General features: G+C 39.4%; 1 protein-coding gene across 1 annotated transcript in view; it reads left to right on the top strand.

Annotated features, from left to right (window-relative positions):
• Su(tpl) (Suppressor of Triplolethal) overlaps positions 1 to 18821 on the top strand; it is an 87415-nt gene that overhangs the window by 52700 nt on the left and 15894 nt on the right. The window lies entirely within an intron of this gene.

Below are 18821 nucleotides of genomic sequence, written 5' to 3'. Positions count from 1 at the left end.
GTACGGGATGGTGGGGAGGCTGCGGATGAGAACCACGTGATCGAACCTCGCGGATATATAAGGTGGAGCGCGAGCCGCTAGAATCAGCCACTCGACGACTGGCTCCGGAACGCAATGCGTTCCGTATTCTCCTCGTCCTCGTTCGAGGGACTCGAGAAAGAAAAAGAGAGAGAGAAACGAACGTATTATTACGGCTGGCGAGTAAGGAACAAATGGCCCGAGAGAGTGAAAGAAGGAGATAAAAGGATGGAGGACGCGCGTTGACCGCGCGCCAGGTCAGGTGCACACGAGGAGAAGAGAAGGAGAAAGCTCTCTCTAAAGGCGCACCTTATATACGTGCACGCGTGGCTAAACGACTTTGGAAAAGTCGTCTTGGCTTGTCCTAGGAAATTCGAAAAATGACGTAGCGTTCGCAATAACATCGTCGTCGTCGTCGTCGTCGTCGTCATTCAATCTCCTCTTCCTCTTCATCTCCCTCATCTCCCTCATCTCCCTCATCTCCCTCATCTCCCTCATCTCCCTCATCTCCCTCATCTCCCTCTCCGCAGGGAAGGGCGACGCATCAGGACGTTGCCCTCTCGAAAGAGATGAGAATGGAAAAGTCGCGTGTCTGCGGATCAATCTAGCGATATTATTGTGGAGAACCGCGCGCCGTCGAAATGAAATCGCAAAAACCGAAAGAGGCAAGAATGCGCTACGCGTGCACGAAAAGATCACGCCACGTGATCTCATTCTACAATTCACACCAACACATCGCGCCAGCTATTACGCTACCGCTTCAAGGTCTCTTCCGAGCAGCGGATCTCGGAGTCTTCGGTCGTCCGAGACGACGACGACGAGAGGGAGATCCCTTTCGATCCGGCAACGTCATCGTCGCGGACAATACGCGATCATTGGATTTCCATCGCATTGTCACGTGACTCGTACGCGATATCCCTGTCTTCGTCAACCACGTCGTTTTATCGCGTCAGGCGCCAAGATCTGCTCTTGTTCACCGATTGCCAATAAACAAATAATAATATCGGATATTTCGAGGAGCTCGCGCGATTTCCTCGAATCATCACTGACGTAAGGCGACTAGTAAAAAACACCAAGTATGTAATCCGGAGACGTAGACGTTATGCGTCGTCGGGTCTGTATTGAGTAATAGGATGCGTGTGCATACGTCAAACGTAGAACATATGCGAATTAATTATTTTATTATCGACGTTGCTGATAAATTCTTCGAAACGATCAATTATCTATCCTCTTTCGAAGTTTAATAAGTACGCGATCCAACCGAAAACAACACGTTCGAGCTAGTAAACGATCGGGCGATTTCGCGATCGCCCCGGCGAAGTTGTCGGCTAATAAAAGATGTTGCGCAACCGTTGTTGCGTGGTGGATAATAATAAAAACGAATATACACGTACATATACACACATACATGCACACACATCGCGAGGGAGACTCGCCTAGGAGAGAAACAGGAAGAAGGGGCCGAGCTTCGGGGTAAGGGAGTGAGAGGAGGGAGACAAAAGTAGGGTTGCATATCTTCGCGGTGAACCTAACCGGGCAATACGCGAACGTAATAATTCGCCGCGCATGAATTGCTGCGCGAATCGCGCATTGGTGCAACGTTGCAAAAAAAAAATCGAAGGAGAAACTCTCTCGAGTATAAAATAACTCCGCGGCTTCGCCTCGTAATCGACGGCTTCGTCGGGATAAAGAACGAAAAAATTCGAGAAATTGATACTATTTTAACCCTTCTGTCAATGAACGAGTACCCTTAGCAACATCAAAATTTCTCCGCTCGAAATCAATTTTAATTATATTTTATTTCTATTCGGAAACCTCCTAAAAAATGTTTGATCTTTTGATGCCTAGCAGTTGCTATAAAGAAATTGTCGCAGTGCATATCAATTGGACCCACACATTGATGGGAAGATAACAAAAATTATGCATCGACAGGAGGGTTAAACTCGCACGGCATATCGCGATTAATTATTTATTCATTAGATCTTCAAGTTCTCGATCTCGGATCGAGACTCGGGTCGACGTACTTCGCGACCGTGAGAATGACAGGAGGGCTCGACTTGGAACTCTTCTCGCGGGTGGTCGTTGGAATCTTTATTGGCGACGAGCGGAATAATCATCGTCGTCGTCGTCGTCGTCGTCGTCGGGAAGGATGAAGAGAGACGGTCGTATAGAGAGGAGATCCCGAGACGCCTGGGCGGCATATCGGAGATAGATCGGCTTCTGCACGACGGTCGTTAGCCGTGATAGATGGCAACTTGTATCCAACCGCTGACTGAGTCTCTTACCGAACGCGCGCGTTCGCCAACGAGAAATCCGATCGTAACTACTTCCGCGGCTCTTGCCTTCCGCGGAACGCCGTGAAAACGGAAGTTCGCTTTCTTTATCTCTTGGCAGGAGTTTACCGCGCGTGCGTCTCCGTTTCTTCCAGTATTTCCTGTTTCTCTCCTTTGCTTTCTTTCTTGAATATCTTTACCTTCTTCTCTCTGTCTCGGTCTCTCTCTTTCTGCAGCCTATGCAACTCTATACACGCACGTGTTTCCCCGTGACGCATCCATTCGTTTCGCAAAGCCATTCTCCGGGTCCGATTTCTCTCTCTCTCTCTCTCATATGATGAAGGAGACAGTCTTCTTTTAATTTTTCGAAACGCTCGCTTCTTAATCACGTCCGTGTACCTTGTCTCTTTGTTATCGCCACGAATTGTCAGTATCGTGATATCGCGCAATCGAATCTTTTTGTTGTGAGGAAACAGCCGGCATTCCTGCGCAATCGGCGCGTGCGTTTCGGCACGTATTATATTTTTTTTTTCGCTTTCTCGTGTTGTACCAAACACATTGCGATATAATAAAAACTATCTCACCATTCTTCATTATTATATAAACGTGTGATTCTTGCGATAACTCATCATAGATTTCCAACGTATAGTTTAATTTTCTTTTGTACGAGTTTCACGAGTTTGGAATATTTTCTTTGGATCCCTCCCCGGGACGTAATTAGCGGATTTTTGTAACAGACCACGACGTAGAGAGGCGCTCTGGCCTTTTACTCTTCGCGTGCATTTACTTCTTCCCTGTCAACGTCGCGCTCGGCTTGGCAAACGTTAGCGACAGGCAGGGGCCTCCGAAGGACGCCTGTATACATGTATATACATTCACATTAATATACTCTCACACGTTCGCAAAAGAGCCATTGAAAGAGACTCTGAAAGTACCGTACAAATTCGATTGCGCGATTTATCCGCGGGCAAATCTTATCGTGTGCTCGTTCGAGCGATTAATTATATTTTTCAGTTTCCGCGGTTCTGAGAATCCGTAGACCTCTAATAAAGCACGCATCTCTCTGTCGTTGACGATTTCATGCGAGATGCCGCATTTCTAACGCTGAATATAGTATAGAGACTTTGGTATATAGAGACGCTGAATATCGATAGACTTTGATTTTATCAATTCGAGTATCACGCTCACTAATGACATATGGTGCAAAGAGAGAGAACTGAGTTGTTATTATATTTAACGTTAAAATGCGCGACTGGGAATGTGCAAGATTAGCATGCAGAACGTTTGACTTACCGGGCATTCGGAGAGCGGCTCGGTTTCTGGTTTGTGACATTTAAAACGTTGTTTTTACCTCGCGTCTCTCTTTATTTGCCAACGTATTAGCCTTGAGTTCTAAATCCGGTTTCGACTTTTCGAATCGCCTCTATCTCTCGCTCATCCGTCGCGAATCGATCGTATCACGACTGTCGAATTTTCGAGGCGTCGAAAAAAAAAAGTTTCCCGAAAAGTGTGAAAAAGACTCGAGGCCTTTCTCGCGCCGATCCTTCCAGAGGAGGAAACGAGGAATCCGACGAATCCCCGGGACGTACTCGTATAAATCTCCGCGGCTTTTCAACGCAGGACACGACACAGTCGGAGAAAAATACCGACGCTGTTGTGCTAAACTTAGAGTTCCCGAAGGAAAATATTTTGTCGCCAAGATATGCATGCAACGCGCGCATATCGCCGACGATGTAGTAAACGGAGGAACAAGATACTCGGGGAGAGAGAGAGAGAAGCCACGTTGATTTAAAATTGTCCCCGGCAACTGCAGGAGGAAAATGTAGACACGCCTCCGCTATGCGAGCCCGGCATTTTCCGCGGATGTCTCATCGAAAATCCATTGCCAAGGCTTCTCGCACGAGACAAGAGACACGAGAGCGAATTTTTTTAATTATTTTATTTTTATTTTATTTCTTGTAAATCGAATTAATTCGAGTTTAAAATTTAATTTTTAAATTCCGCGTGTGTTTCCCGAGGAAATATTTTTTCTTTCGTGTCTTCTTTAAATAATAACGTTTGTGACGTCCAAGCTTATATGTATGTTATTGAGGAATAATGCTAATTATTTTTTTTAACATGTGAAACATGCACTAAAGTATGCGGCATCGCTTTCGCAAGTCTCGAGATCTTTTTTTTTTTTTTTAGCGGGATTGCTTTTCTTTATTTTATTTACTGCGACAATCACGCATCGAGCGAACGCACGTCGGGAACGTTATTTAGCGTTATCAAACGGTGATAATAATATCATCGAGGCGGGTTTCCCATCCATTCTCGCCGTCGTTGCCGTTCCCGTTCCAATGGCTTCGATACAAATATATAAATTGGACGGCGACTCGGCGTAGAACACTATTATTGGCGTGATTAGAGAAAAGGAGCAGGAAAGAGAGAGACAGACAGAGAGACAGAAAGTTGGATGGCGTAACGAGGGGACGCACTATCGTTCCTCTCGCAAAAACATGTATATTTGGCTAAGATTCCGATAAGAGGGGATACCTTTTCGTGTCATACACGCAACACGAAACACGCGTGTATTTGACAACACGAGTCGTTATCTGTCTGTTTGCTCAGACTCTATGTCAGGAATGTGTACGTGTGTGTATGTGTGTGTAATTTACATTCACAAATTCGAGTAAATACGTATATACACGCGTAAATGAGTTGTCAAGTGAGACACATGCATACGAATTCGAATGATATATATAAAGTCAATATATACACATACATATACACATGTATAGTGCATCCATCTAGCATTCCATTTAAAATAACATGTGCACGCATATACAACATGTATTGTACCAACCGAATCGATAAGCTCGCAAATGGTTGCAATATTTGCGTGTGATATTACAGCTTGGTCGAGAATGATTTAACCTCAGGCTTAAACTAAACATTGTTCGCATGGTTTTAGATGTATATAGTTGTTGCTGTGATTATCACAGGTGCATCGTTTCCGCGTAAACAGGAAGAATGTTTTTATTCAGCCTCGTTGCACTTTGTTTCTCGTCGGTCTCTCTCTCTCTCTCTCTCTCTCTCTCTCTCTCTCTCTCTCTCTCTCTCTCTCTTTCTTCCTCTTGTCTCCCTTTAGAAATCTCGCATCTCGTGTATTGGTTAATTTAATTTACGTGTTTAATTTTATCGCCGTAGATACAGAGGTTATCTCGCACTTTCATACTTTATGTCCGTAATATTCTCTCGCAGCGCATAAACATATTTTTTATCTCTCGGTGTCTTATCTCTGGTAATGACATTTAAAATTTTCGCTTTTGCGAATATTCTTGATGAATTTTTTTTTTAATTATTATGTTTTTGTATTTCCAGGAATTACTCTGTTAATTATTACTTAGTCATAATTTTAACTTTCCGGATTTACACAACTCACAAGTCAATTACCTGCCCTTTGAGCAGTCGGGCTTTTACGGGGAAGATGTTCCTTGTCGACTTTGAATTTTCCACCTCGAAAGAGAAAAATAGAGATAAAAATCTCTCTCTCTCTCTCTCTCTCTCTCTCTCTCTCGTGTTACAAGGCCGACGATAAAATAATATAAGACTCACCGGGATCGGCACAAGTTGAATTGCAAAGTGTCTTTCTCAGACTGACGCGTCGAATCCTTTTAACCTCTCGAAAGGTCATCGATATATATATATATATATATATATATATATATAATCTTTTTTCTATTATTATTTGTGCTTTATATATCGCATAGCTATGAGATACGCGTATTTAATCTATATCGGTCCTCGTGGGGAGGAAAGAGAGAGGACACTTGCCGGAATGGTTTCCCCTTAATTAAGCGACGCGTTTCTTTTCTACGTAACCGACTCGTTTCACGTAATTACGCCGTATATTTAATTGCAACTTAAACTCGTTAAGCGAGCAAGCGAGTAAAGTGGAACGGACAACTTTTCTCGCTCGATTTACTTATACGCGGATACTTTTGCCCGCGTAACAATGATATCGTTCTATGCTTTTATTATGTACCTCGTTATCGCTCGAATTTTAATTTGGCTTTGATAACGGGACGGAGTATATATCGTGTGGTTAATATAACGGGCGGTCATACAACGACACACGTCGAAAATAAAGGAAAAACGATCGCGAGATACTTAAGAAAACAATTTCGAGCATCCAGATGATTTCCGGCCATTTGTCTAATCGTTGTCGGACCTTATCGGACCCCGTCGTCGCGTCTCGACATTATCTTCCACTAAGTGTCACCTTCCATCGAAACGAATTTTTACGTTGCTCGTTAGATGTTGTTTATCTACGCGTGCCAACAGGTAGCCAGGTAGCTGGGAGGATTAAGTATCGTTCGATTCCGACGACGAGATTTCTGGAATGTCTTATCGATATGCGGCCAAGCTCGTTCGAGCGATCCGCCATCCGTTGATAAGATTTCTGCCTTGAACAAAGGTGCCTTTGCATATATAAAAAGAATTGTGCCGTGTATATAATACCCACGATACCTTGATAATATAGATATACTCGTGATATGCGCGACAAACAAAAGACATCGATATATTCACTGAACGATAATCTGGAAAATTTCCAGTAAATTTCCTAATATATGTTGATTAATGCGCGCGTATCTCGATTTTCATTATAGATTATTCATGTTTTTGTTTCTCCGACGAGTAATCAAATCAGTAATATTCAATTCTGTTTATTAAGCGTATGAAAAAAATATGAAACCGGTGAAAGAGAGAGAAAGAAGGAGGGAGATAATGAAAGCAACCTTCCCTACTTATGTCGAATTGAATGATAAAAATATTGTCGACATTTATTATCGTTCGTCCGAACGACAATCTTGACATTTACATTTTATTTTCGCTACATCTCCCAAGCTCCCAGAGCTTGATGACGTTGTTTAATTTAGATTTGTCACGTAATTACAGTAGTTCCTCAATAAACATCGCGGTGCCATTAATATAATTGCGCTCTAATGCTTCCTGCCTTACTATTGTAAGACTAATTTTAACGTAAACGGGCCAGATAGCACGCATTGTTCACGTGTACGCGAGGTAAACGACACAGAAAGCTCAAGCTTCTTTGATTAAATCGACAAAGTTCTCGAAATTGTACAATACGACAAATTACGTGTGTATATTTTATTTAATATTTTTTATTTAACATTAATTTTTCTTATTTAATATTAGTGAAGATAAAATACTTTGTCCAATTCGAAATTAATTTCAGAGAATTTAGATTGCAGCGGGAAAAAGTATAAGATTGTCGTGAGATTAATTATTAAAAATATTACCATAGCTGTAAACGTACATTCCGAGAATCTTCATCTTCTCCGGACGAATGCCGAATTTGGACGACTCTCCGATTGAAATCGGCAATAACCTACTGACATACTAATCGACAGCGATTGCGAACGTAGCCACGTGGACATTAACTAGACAGATCATTCTAGTGACACGTGCATGCTGATTTGCATAATTTAAATACGAATCATCTTTCTATTACGCGAATAATTATACAATCTAATAAAAAGGAAGTTGATTTCCGCAAAAAAAAAAAAAAATATTCGATCACGAAAAATCGGCGATTAATCCGATAGATATATTACTGAGATGTGACAGAAAGAAGTCAATGAAGGATAGGATTCGAGGTGGAGGAGAGGAGAAAGGGATTGGGATAAACGTTGCGACGAGGATTGGCGCGACTCATCCGACGATTTCGTGCAACGACATCGTCCGCGTGATTCACCCCGCCTCTTCGCGAAGAGCAAAGAGAATAAGTATGCCGCTATAAATATAATGCGTTCCTGAGTCATCGGTTCGCGCGATGTGCCACCGATGGTTGGCTCATTGGCATTTGAAATCGCCAACCTTTCACGCGTTTTCGCGACGCGTGTCATAAGGACGCGGATTTCAATCAAGTCCGAGACCTCTCCTCCTCCTCCTCCTCCTCCTCCTCCGACTTTATAATTCGTTTCGTTCGAGTGCATCGGAATTTGTACGACTTCGGATCGAGTCGAGCGATCGATCGATCGATCGACGGAATGCGTATCCTAAGTTTCTCTTTCAAATTAACTCAACTATCGTCGCGACCGAGATCGCGCCCGCTTTTCCTCCAAGTTTTCCGTCGCCTTCCGAGAATGATATATACCTACAGAAGAACGGGAAAATTCTTGTAAAATTTAATTTAAGAGTAATCTAATTCCTTTTTTTAAAGAATATACATTTTAGGATTAATTTCAAATGTTCAAAGATAAAAATTAATTAATTAAAATTTAATTTTGTGACAATTTAAATTTTATCTTCTTTAAATGATTAGACTACCATTGCATTAAATTTGTTTATTTAATTTAGTTTTTAGAAACTAGATGCATTCATAACATTTGTAAAAACATCATGCACGTATAAATATCGCGCATTTTGGATTTTCCGCAGAATAATAATTGGCGATTAAGCTCGTACAAATAAATTTAGATAACCATTATCTCCACGCGATAAGATGTATAGGTATGCTTTAAACGTGCAAGCGAAATGATTCTTTAAGTCACTTCCTGCGAATCAGCGAATAACCGCGCGTACTATTGCTTACATTAGTGGCATAATTATCAAGATAGCTCGCTCGCAAGCTTTATGATCGGCAACATGCCAGCACGAGCAAAAGATGTCGAACGTGGGCGATGAACATATCTGATTAATTTGCATTTGGCATTATGACCAATTGCTCGTGTATACCATGTATTATACGTGCATATGAGACATCTGGCAAATTATTAGTCTTTAAAATAGCATCAATCCTTTTTTCAAACATATATCTTTCTATTTTAATATTTAAAAAATCGACGAGAGAAAGAGAGAGGGAAGGAGGAGATGTTACATTACACAAAGAAATTTATAGAGAATCTGTAAATTTTAATATACTTTCTTTTTTTATTTGAAATAGCTCTAAATTATAGTTCGAAACTTGTCGTGAAGTAAATATCAGAAAAAAATTATGCGCGAACGATTAGTGAAGCAAATAATTTTTCACGCGCATTTTTAAGCGACGTAATTGACGTTTTCATCAGATACCGAAACCGAAGGCTGCGAGAAACTTTCTAACCCAATTCCGCGCATTATTTGTGACGCTGTATTAGGCAATTGCTGGCTGATACTGGGTCTAGGTCCTTCTCAGACGATGAATACTAATTGTAAGTCGCTTGTCAATGACAATTGTTTCTTGTAAGTCATGGCGATTCGCTATATTCTTCACTCAAAAATGCGAGACGAGACAATAGTGGAATTCCAAAATTTTCTATTTGAAAAGAAAAACGGAAAATGAAGTTATATGAAAGATCCTTTGTAAACCTTGTTATATTTTAAGGATTCTAAAGGGACCATCGATTTGTATCCTCTTTTCTTTTCCGAACAAAAAGGAGAACAGAAAGAGACTTAAAATCATTTTTCATTTCTCTTTATGAATAGAAAGAATTTTTCTTTAATCTTTTGTGAAAACAATTTTTCATGAATGTTCTTAGATAAGATAATCTTAGATTTCCTTTTTTAAAAATTCGTTTTTCGATTTGCATTATTTCACAAAATGCGAAAATTCATTGTGAAGATTATCAGGATTTCAAAAGCTTTTTCCATACACTCCTCTTGACATTCCATCGTTTCAGGAGCAATATTGCCGATTAACGTTTAGCGATGTCAATTTCATAATCATTTAAGTGCGCGTTCCATCATTCGTGAGCGAGTGAACGAGCAAGCCTGGAAGTTCGACTTACGTAATCCCTAACTGAAATTCGCGAAGCGAGCAACTCTTAGAAACTCTTTGCTATTTATTGCCGTTATACTAGCTTATTAACCTGAAAATTCAAAATAGAGGCGAATCCATCCGGGTCTTTCGCAAAACGACGTTGAATCTTCTCTCATCGAATCGCTATAATTCAACGCGTTACATTAACACAACAAAATGCTTATCGATGTGTAACAACTCTTATAATAGATCTCGATTGATTGCGAAAATGTGTATCGCGAAATCGAAAAATTCGACCTGTATATTTTAATTTTAGTTTTATTTTTTAGATGAATTATTCATTATATTTTCAAATCAGAAAATAAGGTAATTTTTCGAAAAATATATGTCATATTTTAATTTAAAAAATATATAGTGGTATTCACAGATTATATTCTGTTCTTAAAAATTTTTATAATAGAAAAGATTCGAGTGTTTGCGATTGTTGTTAAAAGAAATATTTATTAAATTGCAGTTTGGAGAAACATTTACGTACAAAGTAAAATTCTACGTGTAGAACTTTTATTATATATTTCTGATAAAGAATATCTTTGATTTTTCTCTCTTGTTCTTTTTATTTGCTCGCGATAAGCATTATATTGCGTGTGTGGCAGGTAGCAACTGTCGTTTCGTAAAATCATAGCAGCTATAAAATTCCGATAGGAGGGATAACACGTCGGCGTTGAATAAGTAAAGAGGTTAATGAGTTATCTAACCCTGGCGCGCGGAATCGGATCGACTTTAGCGAAAGGAATGCATATCGGGGAAGATCGGATGGAATCGATTATAACAATTAGTAACGTTATTTGTCCCCGAGATTTGTTCCCGGAAGCCCCATCGGGGATGGTTTTGCGGGAGGTAAATCCGCGATGACAACTATACAAACGGATTATCCGTCGCGGAAATCGAGCTGAGGCCGAAAAGCACCCTTTCTATGGATGCGCTGGAAATCGAACGATCTTGGGTGGGAAATAATTTCGTGAATTGATGTTTGAACAATACAATTCGAGTTATATAATGTACTGCTGTGTATTTTTAATTTAATTATCCACATTAATAAATTTTTCGAAATATCGATAAAAGAAGATGGAATCTAATTTATGATTATAGTTTTGAAGTTCTACCGGTTTGTAATTGCTATTTTTTTATTTCTTTCTTATTAAAAAACATCTGAATTTAATAGAGTAGCCTGAATCGAAATTTTCAACCTTTATTTTTCACATTTATAGATTCTGGAGGAGTTTGATATTAGGTTTCATTTATATAGGTATTGTATTGTGTGCTTCTACTTTGTACGTCAAGTAGACAGTAAACAAATAATTTCTCATTTAGAGATTGAAGAAGGAAGCTTTCGGAAAACTATTAAATAGTTTCAAAGTAGACTGATCTGCTGCTAAGTATAAAAATAAATTGAACATTAAGGTTGAAAGTAGGAAAAAAATTTCGACTCGAAAGATTATTATCTTCTTTCTTATTTCCATCAATAGTTGCATGAAAAAATTAATAAGATGGATAACAAGATATCTGACTCTCTCTTCAGAAACTTTCTTTAATTTGGCAATAATTAATCGTTATATCCTGGTCTCTCTCTCTCTCTCTTCGATCTCATTTGCCTCCACATTTTGTCATCTTCATTCATCGAGATCGCGAATAAAATTTGAACCGCTATAAAACTATATAATTTTATAGACATATAAATGGAGAGAATCGCGCGAGTCGAATGGCATATTTGTCCTTGCATCGATATACATATAGTTATATACGCATCTACTGCGGGATCTTTTATTTACGACCACGTGAACGGCTTTGACGCGTGTCTTGGCGAAGTATCGATGCTTCATAAACGACCGCGGTAACATTCAGCATATTCTGCTACCCGCAATCCGTCAGTTTCTCCTCTGTGGTCGGTACAGGAAATTTACTCGCATATATATATATATATATATATATATATATATATATATATTCTTTTCGATGCGAAATGAAATAGACGCGCGTGTAAAGCGCAGCCCTCGCAAATTAACCAGTAACCACTATTACGCGCGACGTAACAATATAATTTCCTGCAATGTTACTTTGTGTGTGTGTGTGTGTAAAATTCTAGTCTTCACAATAAAGCTTTTTTTTCGCGTTACTAGGTTTCGCAACCGGTGCGGCTTTCACTTAACGCCGCTTAATTCGTGAACTTTCGAGAGACGTCGACGATAGAATTTATCGTGCGTAATCGCCGTCTTAAAAAAGAAAAAAAAGAAGAAAGAAATGAGATAGCTGGCGTAATTATAGGAGTCAAAATGTCCGAATAAACGGTGAAATTTCGTGTGCCATTCGCGTATCACGTAACTCCGGTGAAGGAAACATGTTTTCGTTTTCTTAAAAACGTTGTATTTTCTATCTCGACAAACCTGAGAAATAGATAGATAAAAAAACATCAAATTACTTACTAGATAAAAGAAACTTTCGTGCCTATTCCAGACGAATGGGCGCAAATTATTAGAAAAGAATTTATATAACTGATCAATATTAAAATCTCATTAAGAGACAAAAAATCTACACTTTCCTTATCGCATCCGGCTCATAATTAGCGTGTTTTGGATATATGAATTATTAGTATCGCACATCCAAATTTTTGTATACGTTTTCTGGAAAGAAAGGACATCTGTCACTCAAATTTTCTACTCAATTGTCTATTATTTTCTTTTCAAGAATGCGTCAGGCTAATTACGCCTGCGGTTATTTCGAGTTTTGTTCAATTGTGTGTAGAATAATCGCGGCGTTTCGCGACGATTCGTCAGCACGAAACCGGCGCAATGTTACTTTCACTTAGCGCGATTTATTTTCTGCGCCGTCGATGCGCGTGCGAATCGAACGTGCCTACCGTTCGCGGTCGGCGGAGTTAATTAACGACATCACACACTCGCCTATATTATATATATACGTGTAACGCGTGTGTGTACTTTGCCTGCGTGTTCGAGAGAGAAGAAGGTGCCGGTTCGAGGAGAGGAAGGGAGATACGTCAGGAGAAAGGAGAAACAAAAATACGATGTGGTGAGGTCACCGGTCGGTTCGGTTTTGTATCGAGACACACACGGTGCACACGTGCATCTTTTTTTTTTTTTTTTTTTTTTTTTTTTTCTTTTCCCGTAGACGAAAGGGGCAGCTTATACGATGGCGCTGATGACCTTGTGCCAGATGGAGCCTCATCCTGAGCCAGGGACAGTCAGTCTCTCCGATACACCGCTTATCTTTCGTCTCGCTTCTGTTTCACCATCGACCGTGCATAGAGATACGGCTACGAAAAAGCGCCGCTGTATTTTCTCACCTGATGCAACGAAAAAGGCGAATTGTTTTTCGCGAGCGTTTGTTTTATTCCGCTAATAAAAAAGAAACCAAGTAATCTCTTCTAGGTTTTTCTCGTTGAAATTATCTAATTTTCCCTGCTTTCGAAAAAAAAGAAGTAACTACATCGATTAAAGTTCGTCTCTTTGATAATGGACTAATTTCGATAGACATCCTCAGGGCATGAAGATAGATAAAATATAGTATACACAAATTAATAAAATAAAAATACTTTAACGTAGTTTGATTAACGATAAAAATCTAGAAAGCCGGAAAATTTTCGAATCGGACCTTTCCTTGAGATATCTGTATATGGACACATCTTTTATACAGAATATCTGGCAATTCCCAGACACAGAATTACCAATCTCGGTCGCATACTCGAGCGTCGCTCGTGCGTTTCCACGCGTGTCTATAAGGTCGTCACGTGTATTTACCGTGATAAGCGGTAAGATAGATCATCTATACCATATATGTATTGATTGGCGCACTTTCGCGAATCTTCATGAGTTTTACCCGCACGCACTCTCTCGCTTACATGCGTGGTCTCCCTTTTTCTGTACGATATTGACAGCGGTCGACCAGTGAAAGTTGCCCTCCCGAGTTCGTCGATCGAAGATCGATCTCGCCGCGGGATCGTTTCAGTTGACCGGTTGCTCTTTGTTCGAAGCCAAGTGCTCCGACGTTTAAGAAAATTTCAAGGAACAAATTGTGGAGGCCTTGGACGGAAAAGGAGAGAGGAGGAAATAAATGTTGAGGGAGCTAGTAAAAAATATTTTAATATGACTTTTGATGCGAGGATAGACGTTGGATTGATGTGTAAGCGATTAAGGAATATAGAAAGAATTTTTATTTTGAACGGAGAAAGAATTTCTCGATATCTTCGATTTAAATGTATCGCGGCGAGTCTCTCGCGAGGATTCCTTCCGAAGAAGATATCTCTTGGCCGCATTTTTTCGAATAAAAACGCGGCCCCGTCTTTCATCTTTCTTCGATGACGTGCGCGATGAGTTATTATTTACACGCATGCCAGTCGTCGACTCCGGTCTCCGCGATGCGTTGTGACGTCCGCACTTATATACTTATATCCGATTCTTCCAAGAATTCTCTGAGCGATGTGTATATCACCGTGTCAGACATAATGTTCACAAAGAAATAAACAAGCTTCATTATTAATATCTATTTTTTTGTAATTAATTTACCGTTTCTCTCTCTAGCATTTACACACACGCATGCATATGTAATTTAAGAATACATAAATAAGCTTTTGGTGCCACAAATATGCATATCGCTCTGCTTTGGATTTTCTTTATAAATCACTTACGCGACGATTAATGACTAATGACAGATATAACACACGGTGAAATTATTCGCGATGAAAATAATAATAAATCGGGATTAGAAATATGTATATTCCGCTCGGCGGCGTGTAAATTGAGAAGAGATAAGGCTCATTAGCAAATTTACTGCATTTGCGTCGGCGATACGGTCGACGACCATAATTACTCGTAATTTTTATCGTGGTGCATCCATGATTGTCTCCTTCGTCGACCAGGAATCTCCCTCTTGTATATACGGTAGCCACAAATAGCAAAATATTCATTTTCTTGTCCACAAATGATGATGATATTTACGTGCTGTATGCAGAATCGCGAGTTTCCAATCGTGGGTAGACGAATAAAATGACAATTAATTATGAATTTAAATTAATCGCGATAAAAAAACATATGTGTTAAAATTATTTTTTCGACAAAACAACGTTTGTTAACCCATTCGAGGGACTCGTTTGACAGATCGAATGAAACAAAATCATGCAGAGAAAATTTATATATATATAATCTCCAATTCTCTATTAAATATATGTAAAATCTTACGACGTACGAAAACATGGATTCTGAAACGAAAGAAAAAGATATTGATATTTTTTCACATGGCTATTCATATAAAATACTCATGGATATAATAATCCATGTGATATAGTCGATGATGCGATACCGGCGACTTCTCACATGTGCTGGAATGTCGCGAATGTCTCGAGCGGCGATTACCGTTCGTTCGTTTGTTGCTCAGCTGTTGCTGCGGCCTTAAGTACCGAAATAATTTCAATCTGGCAACGTGAGTAGGGGGGTGGGCGGTCTACTACTATGGTCTCTGGTACCATTCGTGTACGTGTAAAGCATACCGAAATAAATCGGTGACGGTTAAAATAATCCCTCCCCCGGCACTTACTTAAATTGCGAAAAATGCAATCCGATACGCAAGACAGAAAAAATAAAAGAGAGGGAGTCAGAGACATCAGCGTATTCTCCGACTCGTTACGCCTTTATACATGCGACATAAATGGAAGTTTGATAGAGTGCAATCATTTTTCACAATATTGATTCAATGACGTTATGTATTCCGAGATTCCACGATTCCGAGAAATGCTGATAAACTTTGATCTACAGATTCTCCGATTAATCTGAGATCGGAATTTCCTTTAATGAAGTTTCAATTTTAATTACATATCTTATTTTTTAAATCTTGAATGTCAAAATTAGACTTTGACGTAATCTATCTAATTAAAGTTTTGTCAAAACACTCGAAATGGAATAAGGATAAGATTCTTTTATATTGTACTTGGAAAAATAAAACGTGACGAACGAAAGGCTTCGAACCGGATGAGAGGAAACCCTGAAAAACCGCCGTCCTCGTTGAGATTGACCCCTGAGGGTAATAATTTCCGAGTAATTCTTTTCTCGATCGGGACCTTCGCGCGTTCTCGATTCTCCCATGCATCCGCATCAGGCGTGAGAAACCGAACCAGCTGTTGTCGATGTTCCGGCGACGAGTAACCCGTGTTACGAGCACAATGGGCTCTCGTCTGGGACACGCGAATCTCGCGGTATAGCTGTGACGAACGGACAGATGACCGGTCAGACAACAGACGGACAGATAGACAGACAGACAGACAGACAGATCGGCGATAGATCATCCATCCACGCGTGCAGTGAAATTTAAATGAGCGCTCCCGATCACCGCTGCTCCCTTCACAAAACTTTCATATCGCATTCTCGCGCGATTCGACCTTTCGTTTAAGAGACGACGACGACGACGACGACAACTTCTATCCTAGCTGATCGGTGGAAGGGGGGCCGGACGCTCGGGGAGCCCCTATGGCCTCGATACGTGAATGTCCGTGAGAGAAGTATACCCTCTCTTCATCTCTCGCCCCTCGAGTGATATTACGTACCGCTGTATTGTCTCGTCATCGTCGTCACCATCGTTTCGCTGATGCTCATCGTCATCGCGTCATCGCGTCGACCTTCTCTCACCACGTGGTCTACAACGCTGTATGTGTATCAATCTGTCATGTCGCGTTGCGTCGCTGCCATTCACAAAATCGAAGTAAACAATGAGTTTTTCTTCCTTTCTTATGGTCTTTTTTGTTTCATTAAAAAAAAATTGATTGCTCGAACGAACGATCAACAACCGCGGTCGAACGCTTCTTTGAAACTCTTATTTAAATTGTCAGACGTCATCTCATTGACAGATGCATCCGATGATGCATGTTTCGTCGCGCATTCGTAATTACTCTAAACAAAAAAAAACAAGAAAGAAGGTGAGAAAGAAGGGCGAAATAACAACGGGAACGAGGAGGAGATATATATATACGCAAAGTTGCGAAATGGTCAGTCGCGCTCGACTGCCTTTCGATGAAATTGAATCGCGAAAAAAAAGGCAGCCGGACCCCGCTCGCACTTGCATCAATCTGCAGTTAATTCTGCTGCACAAGAGAGTATGCCCTGACTTAATTTTTAAAAAAACTCTAAATTCACTTTCAATTTATTCGCGCTAATGATAGAGTCTCGACGCTGTATACCTTAAAGGTGTGCACGCAGATTTCTTAAAGATAAATATGAAAGGTTCTCTTCGCTTGATTATATTATATCGAGAAAATATTACATTGCTAACTCGTTTGCGAACGAAAGGGGAAACGAAGCGGGGAGAAGAGACCTATCAACGAGCCATTGCATACAATGTGCTCCATACAGATGAGCAACGCGCACATACACTCGATATATAAAGTGTCTAATGTAGAGGTAATCGCGGTTAAATCTGCTTTCTTTCTTCTCTCTGTGATAATCAACGATTGCGATCTGGAAGGAGAACTACAATCGCGCATTCTTATACACTTCTGTCTTCGCGAAAGTTGTTTCGAAGCCACAAGAATCATCGCACTACAAAAATACTCTGCGCATTTAACGTCAGCCTAGAAGAGACACCATCGATCTGCGATCGCTCGAATTTCTTTTAATCCGATCAACATGTCGAAATGTCATGCGTCGACGGCAATCCGATTAGGCTCTATTTATTTCCGGGCGCGATTATCCTCGTTGGTCTTTTCGACCTCGTTGTGCTACTCATTGCATAGAACTCGATAAAAAGACGCCAATCGTACGACGTTATCGCGAATAATTTTACATATGAGAAGCGCTGCTCCCCAAGATCAATCCATGTAATTCGGTATAAATGAGATAAATGTTACCAGTTCACTTGTGTTGCAATATAAGCGAATCAATAGCGAGCTCCCTGTTTTTGACAGAAATCAGCTGATAACTGTCAAAAAATATTAATCGAGTTTAAAGCATTATAACATATTATTTACATTATTATTTTAATTCTTATAACATATTATTAATTTAAAATTTAATTAACAAATTAATACTTTAATCAGCTGATGACATTATTATTTTAAAATTTAATTAGCAAATTAACGTTTTATTAATATTTTTTGACAGAGAAATCAGCTGATTAAAGCGATAATTTGCTAATTAAATTTTAAATTAATAATATGTTATAAGAATTAAAATAATTATATTTTAAATAGTATGTTATTATACTATAAACTCGATTAATATTTTTTTGATAAAAATCAGCTGATAACTGTCAAAAATATTGAAATTGAGTTGAAGTATCATAAATTATTTACAACATATTACTATTTTAATTTTTTTAACATATTTCAAAATTCAATTAGCAAATTGACGCTTTATTAATATTTTTGACAGAAATCAGCTCATTAAAGCGTTAATTTGCTAATTAAATTTTAAAATAATAATATATTATAAAAATTAAAATAATAATATGTTTTAAATAATATATTATATATTATTTTAAACTCGATTAATATTTTTTGACAGAAATCAGCTGATACCTGTCAAAACTTGTAAAATTTATAATAGCGCGTTATTTTGTAAAACTTTTTCTAACTTAAAAGAGAGAGTGAGGAATTGGCGATGAGTGAGATCGGTATTAAACAGCTGGAATTGATATATGGATGAGTTTCATGTATCCCGGCGGGTATATAGCGGTTACAAGAGAAAAGAGAACACGAAAGAGATATATATATATATATATATATATAT

The sequence above is a fragment of the Prenolepis imparis genome, unplaced genomic scaffold, assembly GCF_030444845.1.
Source record: "Prenolepis imparis isolate NDT839.2.m4 unplaced genomic scaffold, iyPreImpa1.0 SCAF_13, whole genome shotgun sequence".
Taxonomy (NCBI): Eukaryota; Metazoa; Arthropoda; class Insecta; order Hymenoptera; family Formicidae; genus Prenolepis; species Prenolepis imparis.
Note: the sequence above shows the minus strand (reverse complement) of the source record. Positions and strands in the feature narration are given on the sequence as shown.